Source organism: Rhinoderma darwinii, unplaced genomic scaffold (genome assembly GCF_050947455.1).
Source record: "Rhinoderma darwinii isolate aRhiDar2 unplaced genomic scaffold, aRhiDar2.hap1 Scaffold_424, whole genome shotgun sequence".
Classification (NCBI taxonomy): domain Eukaryota; kingdom Metazoa; phylum Chordata; class Amphibia; order Anura; family Rhinodermatidae; genus Rhinoderma; species Rhinoderma darwinii.
In genome coordinates, this window is record NW_027463784.1 from 60,751 (window position 1) to 69,955 (window position 9,205).

Below are 9,205 nucleotides of genomic sequence, written 5' to 3' on the forward strand. Positions count from 1 at the left end.
TATTTGTGAGGGGAACTCTGCTTGTAGTGGTTATTGGGGGCAGTCTGCTGGGACTATTTGTGAGGGGGAACTCTGCTTGTAGAGGTTATTGGGGGCCGTCTGCTGGGACTATTTGTGAGGGGGAACTCTGCTTGTAGAGGTTATTGGGGGCCGTCTGCTGGGACTATTTGTGAGGGGGAACTCTGCTTGTAGAGGTTATTGGGGGCCGTCTGCTGGGACTATTTGTGAGGGGGAACTCTGCTTGTAGAGGTTATTGGGGGCAGTCTGCTGGCACTAATTATTGGAGGCACTTTGCTGGCAATATGGGTTATTGAGGGGTCTCTGCTGGTAGTGTTGTTTATGAGGGGGCAGTATACTGGCACTGTATAAGGGACAATACTCTGCTGGCACTGTATGGGGGCACTCTGCTTAGTCTAATTATGGGGTCGCTCGCTGATAACTGAGGCTTCTTAGCTGTCCTTATCGGTGGGGTTTACATAGGAAAGAAATTCTCAAACCACATCTCAAATCTCCCTGTAGTTGATTCTAAAAACAGACAAGTACGGCTCAGAAAAACGGCTGCAAACAAATAACCATTGATGTGAATGGAAATGAACAAAATGTTGTTCGCTTTCTGCGATTATTATTGACATGTTTTATAAGACATGTTACATCTCGTGTTATACACAGCAGGAGGCGACAGCACACGTCTTATCACACAGGAAGAGGAAATACATCAGAAAGGGAAACGGGAAGAGGAAGAGCAGCCATGTCATACAGGAAATACAGGAAGTGACATCATCACAGGAGGTAACGTATATCCAGTGTGCGGGGACCCCAGAAATATGATGAGACTGACGTATCAGGGCTGATACATAGTAATGTTATGTTATGTTATTATATATCATTACGTGTGTGTTTAGGCTGTGCTTATATATGTTAGTAGGTCGGACCAGAAGGATCGCGTGTTCTGTATACAAGCTCAGATAAGAAGAACATGGATCAGCACAACAACACCAGCGCTCCTGGGACTGCGCTCCAACCACACAGCATTTCATCCGGAGGATCGACTGTTCCGTAATCCAAAACGTGGCTTCTCGGGTTCTATTCCTACAATGGAGGAAAAAGTCAATTACATATTTTCAGTAATTATTGTTACAATATCTCCATTAAGGAAATCTCATGTATGGAATATTTTTTTGTATCACCTTAACTTCTGGTTACACCTGAAATGCCCTATAAGGGTATTTAGATATCATAGAGGGGGGTATCACGCTGGAGACCCTCTCTATGACCCAAATGGAAGCTCTGCGCCACCTCTGTCCAGAGGCTGTGTGTGGTATTGCAGCTTTTCTGTATTGAAATGTATAGGGCTAAGCTGTCCACACATCGCACATCACCTGTGGACAGGTGTGGCTCTGTTTTTGGAAGACAGCAGCTCTATTTTTCTAATTATGTACAACCCCTTTAATTACATAATCTCTTTAGAGGGTTTTCTCCATCTCAGACGTTTATGTGATATCCACCTATGCGCATGCACGCAGCTCTCTCCGTTCTGTACTATGGGAGTTACGCAAATAGTTCAACAGCGCTCAGCTGTTTCCGAAACTTCCATAGAACAGAATAGAGAGAGGGACGTGCGAGGCCTTTACCAAGTCATTCTCCACCTGGAATCAGCAGCCATTAGACGGGACAGGGATCTGGGAACAAAGCAGGACAGGGTCAGGGAGAGACCTCCGTTTTCCACATCGGTGTGAGTCCCAGAGAAATAGTAAGATGGGAGTACCCCTTTAAATAAAACTTCTTGGTGATGATCCATTTTCTTAAGGTGTTTAATTAAACTATGGACAGTGAGGGAGAAGAACCCGCACCCAAAATATCTATACTGGAGTGACATGCGTGTTACTAACGCTGTATACAAGCTCCCCCCGTATAACAGACAGGGCCCTCACTGAGACTTTGTAGGGGCTCCTAGAGACAAATATATATTGATGTACAGACATTTTCCCCCCCGTTATTGTGCAGCGAGACCTCCCCACATATAACAGGCAGGACCCTCACTGAGACTTTGTAGGGGCTCCTAGAGACAAATATATATTGATGTACAGACATTTTCCCCCCCGTTATTGTGCAGCGAGACCTCCCCCCGTATAACAGACAGGGCCCTCACTGAGACTTTGTAGGGGCTCCTAGAGACAAATATATATTGATGTACAGACATTTTCCCCCCCGTTATTGTGCAGCGAGACCTCCCCCCGTATAACAGACAGGGCCCTCACTGAGACTTTGTAGGGGCTCCTAGAGACAAATATATATTGATGTACAGACATTTTCCCCTCCGTTATTGTGCAGCGAGACCTCCCCACATATAGCAGGCAGGACCCTCACTGAGACTTTGTAGGGGCTCCTAGAGACAAATATATATTGATGTACAGACATTCCCCCCCCCCCCCCGTTATTGTGCAGCGAGACCTCCCCACATATAACAGGCAGGACCCTCACTGACCCCCTGGACAGACACATAGGCCTGAATATATTTATATCTTTATATTTTCCATTATTCACCTGCAGGAAATGTTATTATTAGAAATGGGGAGAAATACTTTGTGTTTTTTTAGTTTCTGATGTTATTTTTGTTACTTCTCAGGTATAAGGAGAAAAGTATCCGGCACAGACAAGATGAGACGTGGATGAAGATGTGCGGAGGACTGTACCCCACCGGGAAAGAGCGGGCTGTCACTGGTATTACCATGGGGCAGATTTACTAAGGCCTCATGCACACGACCGTAGTGAGGTGCATTGACCGTGACTTACGGCTCGTACGTCCGCGGAGTGTCACCCACGGCCGCCCACAAATCGCGGGCCGTGCATATGACCGCGTGCATTATTTTCTATGAGCCTGTACCGCAAAACACGACCGTAATAAGACATGTCCGTTGTTTTTGCGGTCCCGGTTCCTGGGCAATGCACGGACCGTGGAAACCAAGGTCGTGTGCATGGGCCCATTGAAATGAATGGGGCCGCAATTCACCTGCAGATTTGCGGGTGAATTGCGACCGCAAAAATAAGTTAGTGTGCATGGGGCCTAAAACTATCTGAGTTTTACACAGTGTAAACTGATACAAGGAAGTCAGAAACTGCGCCAAATTTATCACAGTGGTGCACGATGTATGATAGATTTCACTAGACATGTTAGACACTTTTCTCTTCCTTATACCACCTCTTGGTTGGCTTAGTTTAAGACACGCCCATTTATTCTAGGCCACGCCCCTTGTCAAGCACGCCGCAAAATGTGTCTAAAACGATTAATAAATATGGCGCACAACATGTACGCCATAATTCTGGCTCAATTTGAATAGTAAATCTGCCCTACTATGAATGGAATATAAATTTGGGGTTAGTATTCAGGGCATATTCCCTATTTAAATAATTGATAAGAGTCGGGAATCCTTCAGCTTAGTCCATTCTCTCTACTATCAGTCAGTACAGGGAGTAGTAGTACATAGAAAACATTACATGGTCACCATGTCAGCTTTATTCTGCCTGCACTGACAGCACAAAGTCTTCATGGTGACTGCAGGACTGGAAGTCAAGGACCACCTCTATGATGTCCGCGGGACCTAATAGGGATATGGCGCTTTTTCCATTTAAGAATTTGTCAATGAGCTGATAATCCCGGTGCCAATTCTGGCTGCAAGTAATATATAAAGGGGCACACCTACCTCAAGTACTGGCACAGTATAAGGTCATCAGGGTGACTGCAGGACTGGAATTAACGCTCTTTTATGAAAAGGGTGTTTTGCAATGTTCGGCACATGGCAGCTTTGTGTATATAGTAGTATATAGACCCTACTGCACTGATTCTTCATACTATACACTAATATAGCATAGTTGACAATATTTGGCATTTCTTTCTAGGGACACTTTGGTTTCAGATGGATTGAGACAGGACTTGACAGGGCCTACCTTTGACAGAACGTGGTTCATTGGGCATGGCTTGTCATGGGGTTAGTGAGAATACGCTTTGTGTACCAGATATTCCCTGTATTCTGTCCTCACTATAAAAACCTTGCAGTAAGGACAGTATAGAGGGAGGGTATCGCCTGCAGAAGTGATCTAAGTAAGTATGGCACGTGACCACTGTGGCCAGTGATTGACTAGTGTGATCATGTGCCGATACGGGACATCACTGGTCCAGCCTATGTAAACAGGCCGGCAGCGGATTGTGAACCGCCGGCACTGGAGCCGCAGAGAATTAGAAGGTGGGTATTTGCTAAATGGTGCAATTTTCAGTTTGAATTACAATTTTTATAAAGCCTGGAAAACCCCTTTAATACCAAACACTAAAATGTATTCAGACCCCGGACAAATCCCCTTTATGTACTTCCCGCTCCTTCAGCAGCTCTGGGTCCCATTCGGCTCCGGACCCCACCTCTGCTGGCTGAGCCAGGAGCTGTTAGTGATATTGGCCTTTACATATTGGAGTAATCCAATAGATAACAGCTAATTTTTTAAATAAAATCCTGCAATGTAGTTTGGGTGGGCACTGCGCCTTTGATTGCATGACAAATTTTTCTTGGAGTTCCCCTTTAAAAATTGGTAAGCGGCGGGTAACACAAATACTTCACACGGGGACAGTAAAGTAAAGCCCATTTTATTTTGACTGTATTTCTGGACCGGACAGGTCCGGGACTAAACTTGACTGGTCCCTTTGTCAGGTTAAGACCAGATAAAGGGACCAGTCGTGCCAGAAACGCGTATTTAAATAAAATTCTACCATCGCTTGGCGCCCTATCTGTCCCCGTTTTGAAACCTTTGTGTTAACCGCATCTTAGTTGAGCAGATTTACTTGTGAATTTTGTATCTTAGTTGAACATAGAACGCACTATCTACCTACCTGGCAGACAAAGGGTCTTGGTGTGGGTCACGGGGAATATCTTCAAGAGAGCAACTCTTCACTAGGACATTTTATTTATTCTTGTTTCAGAACTGAAGGGAATGTACCGTACAACATCAGCAGGAGGAAGCCCTGGTGTCGAGAACGTCAGCCATGGAAAGGGATGTGCCAGATCAAGGTCTCTACGCTAAAGAGGCAGCAGATATGAACCACTAATGTCCATCTAAGAATGCCGGAACGTCATCCGTCCACACCTCCTCCTTCCCATCCCCCACTGTCCAGAAGGGGTTTTTAACCCCTTCCCTCTTTAGCCACTTTTGACCTTCCTGACAGAGCCTCATTTTTCAAATCTGACATGTGTCACTTTATGTGGTAATAACTCCGGAATGTTTTCACCTATCCAAGCGATTCTGAGATTATTTTCTCGTGACACATTGGACTTTATGATACTGGCAAAATTTGCTTGATATGTTCAGTATTTAATTGTGAAAAACACCAAAAATTAGCGAAAAATTGCAAAAATTAGCATTTTTCTCAATTTAAATGTATCTGCTTGTAAGACAGGCAGTTATACCACACAAAATTGTTGCTAATTAACATCACCCATATGTCTACTTTAGATTGGCATCGTTTTTTGAACATCCTTTTATTTTTCTATGACATCACAAGGCTTAGATCTTTAGCAGCAATTTCTCACATTTTCAAGAAAATTTCAAAAGGCTATTTTTACAGGGACCAGTTCAGTTGTGAAGTGGTTTTGAGGGCCTTATATATTAGAAACCCCAAAAAAGTCACCCCATTTTAAAAACTTCACCCCTCAAAGTATTCAAAACAGCATTTAGAAAATGTCTTAACCCTTTACACATTTCACAGGAATTAAAGCAAAGTAGAGGTGAAATTTACAAATTTCATATTTTTCTGCAGAAATACATTTTTAATACAATTTTTTTTATAAAACAGAAGGTTTTACCAGAGAAATGCAACTCAATATTTGTTGCCCAGTTTCTGCAGTTTTAGGAAATATCCCACATGTGGCCGTAGCGTGCTACTGGACTGAAGCACCGGCCTCAGAATCAAAGGAGCACCTAGTGGATTTTGGGGCCTTATTTTTGTTAGAATATATTTTAGGCACCATGTCAGGTTTGAAGGGCTCTTGCGGTGCCAAAACAGTCAAAATCAACCAAAAGTGACCCCATCTGGGAAGCTAGACACCTCAAGGAAATTATCTAGGGGTGTAGTGAGCATTTTGACCGCACAGGTTTTTTACAGAAATTATTGGAAGTAGGCCGTGAAAATTAAAATCAACATTTCTTCAAAGAAAATGTAGGTTTAGCGATTTTTTTCTCATTTCCACAAGGACTAAAGGAGAAAAAGCACCGCAAAATTTGTAAAGCAATTTCTCCCGAGTAAAACAATACCTCACATGTGGTAATAAACGGTTGTTTGGAGACACGGCGTGGCTGAGAAGGGAAAGAGCGCTATTTGGCTTTTGGAGTTCACATTTAGCAGGAATGGTTTGCGGAGGCCATGTCACATTTACAAAGCCCCTGAGGGGACGAAACAGTGGAAACCCCAAACAAGTGACCCCATTTTGGAAACTATACCCCTTGAGGAAATTATCTAGGGGTATAGTGAGCATTTTGACCCCACAGGTTTTTTGCAGAAATTTTTGCAAGTAGGCTGTGAAAATGAAAATCTACATTTTTTTCAAATAAAATGTAGGTTTAGCTAATTTTTTTTTTCATTTCCACAAGGACTAAAGGAGAAAAAGCACCATAAAATTTGTAAATAAATTTCTCCCGAGTAAAACAATACCCCACATGTGGTAATAACCGGCTGTTTGGACACACGGCAGGGCTTAGAAGGGAAAGAGCGCTATTTGGCTTTTGGAGATCACATTTAGCAGGAATGGTTTGCAGAGGCCATGTCACATTTGCAAAGCTCCTGAGGGGACAAAACAATGAAAACGCCCAAAAAGTGACTCCATTTAGGAAACTACACCTCTTGAGGAATTCATCTAGCGGTGTAGTGAGCATTTTGACCCCACAGATGTTTCATAGAATTTATTAGAATTAGGCAGTGAAAATAAAAACAGTCCTTTTTCTTCAATAAGACGTAGCTTTAGCGCAAATTTTTTCATTTTCTCAACAAATAAAGGAAAAAAAGAACCCAACATTTGTAAAGCTATTTCTCCCGAGTACGGCAATACCCCATATGTGGTCATAAACTGCTGTTTGGGCAAACCGCAGGGCTCAGATGGGAAGGACCGCCATTTGGAGTGCAGATGTTGCTGGATTGGTTTCTGGGCACCTGTGGGCCCAAAACAGTGGAAATCCCCCAGAAGTGACCCCATTTTGGAAACTACACCCCTCAATGCATTTACCAAGGGGTGTAGTAAGCATTTTAACCCTGCAGGTGTTTTGTAGAAATTAGTGTGCGCTCAATGTTGCAGAGTGAAAATGGGATTTTTTTCCATAGATATGCCAATATGTGGTGCCCGGCTTGTGCCACCATAACAAGACAGCTCTCTAATTATTATGCGGTGTTTCCCGGTTTTAGAAACACCCTACATGTGGCCCTAATCTTTTGTCTGGACATATGACAGGGCTCAGAAGTGAAGAGTACCATGCGGAGTGGAGGCCTAATTTGGCGATTTACAAAGTATTGGTTCACAACTGCAGAGGCTCAGATGTGAAATAATAAAAAGAAACCCCTGATAAGTGACCCCCACTATGGATCTGCACCCCTCAAGGCATTTATTAAGGGGTGTAGTGAGCATTTTCAACCCACAGGTCTTTTCCATAAATGAATGCGCTGTGGATGGTGCAAATTAAAAATTTATATTTTTCCCTAGATATGCCATTCAGTGGCAAATATGTCATGCCCAGCTTATGACGCTGGAGACACACACCCCAAAAATTGCTAAAAGGGTTCTCCCGGGTATGACGATGCCATATATGTTGAAGGAAACTGCTGTTTGGGGACGCTGTAGGGTTCAGGGCCGAGGAAGCACCATTTGGCTTTTGGAGAGCGGATTTTGCTTGGTACTATATTTGTTTGAGTATTGCTGGTGTTTTATAATGTGGGGGTACATGTAAGCGGGGCGGAGTATTTAAGGGGCATAGTCAGGTGGTATAAAAAAATAAAAATGATCCATAGATGTGTGTTACGCTGTGAAGCAATCCTTTCTGCACAGGCCTGTGTCGCACTGATAAATGGTGTCATTTCTTATCCCCCTTTTGGTCCACACTCCGCATATTTGCAGTTTGGGGAATTTTGCTGGGAAAGTATTATCCTGGTATAATACGGGCACCGTCGCTTCCAGCGGATATGTTTGGGCCCTCCCCTTCCTGGTTCCCTAATTTTAGGTCCTTGATAAATCGCCTCTTGAAACAGAAGAAATGTTCCCCTCGGGCACAACTGCATATTTTTTTATTTCCTGACTTATTGGAGCCATAACTAATTTTATTTTTCATAGACGTAGCGGTATGAGGGCTGGTTTGTTGCGGGACGAGCTGTAGTTATTATTGGTACCATTTTGGGGTACATGCGACTTTTTGATCACCTTTTATCCTATTTTTTGGGATGCCAGGTAAACAAAAAAACGCAATTCTGGCACAGCTTTTTTAGTTTTTTTTATACAGCGTTCACCATGCGTTATAAATTACATGTTAACTTTATTCATCGGGTCAGTACGATTCCGGCGATACCTAATTTATAGAACTTTTTTATGTTTTACAACTTTTTGCACAATAAAATTACTTTTGTAAAAAGAATGTATTTTTCTGTCGCCAAGTTGTGAGAACCATAACTTTTTTACTTTTTTTGTCGACGGAGCTGTATGAGGGCTTGTTTTTTGCGAGACGAGCTATAGTTTTTATAGGTACCATTTTTGGATACGTGCGACTTTTTGATCACTTTTTATTGTAATATTTGTAGGGCAAAGTGACCAAAAAACAGAAACTCTGGTAACGTTTTTTACGTTTTTTTTTTACGCTGTTCACCGCGTGCAATAAATAATATAATATTTTGATACCTCCGGTCGTGGCGATACCAAATACATATGGTTTATTATTATTTTTCAATAATAAAGGACTTGATAAGAGTAAAAGGGGGGTTGTGTTTTATTTGATTACTTGAAACTTTTATTTTTTGCACTTTTTTTTACACTTTTTTATACTTTTTTTACACTTTTTCTCAAGTCCCACTAGGGGACTTGAAGGTCCAACGGTCAGATTTTTTTTTTTCTAATACATTGCACTACCTATGTAGTGCAATGTATTAGATCTGTCAGTCATTCACTGACAGCAAGCCGTTTAGGCTTCGCCT

General features: G+C 42.6%; 1 long non-coding RNA gene across 1 annotated transcript; it reads left to right on the forward strand.

The window, feature by feature from the left end:
* The first annotated feature begins 874 nt into the window (after positions 1–874).
* On the forward strand, positions 875–5,204 carry LOC142710423 (uncharacterized). The gene is made up of 3 exons (XR_012869473.1): positions 875–1,124; positions 2,627–2,721; positions 4,967–5,204. It is a non-coding gene; the product is annotated as an uncharacterized LOC142710423 (long non-coding RNA).
* Positions 5,205–9,205: the final 4,001 nt, after the last annotated feature.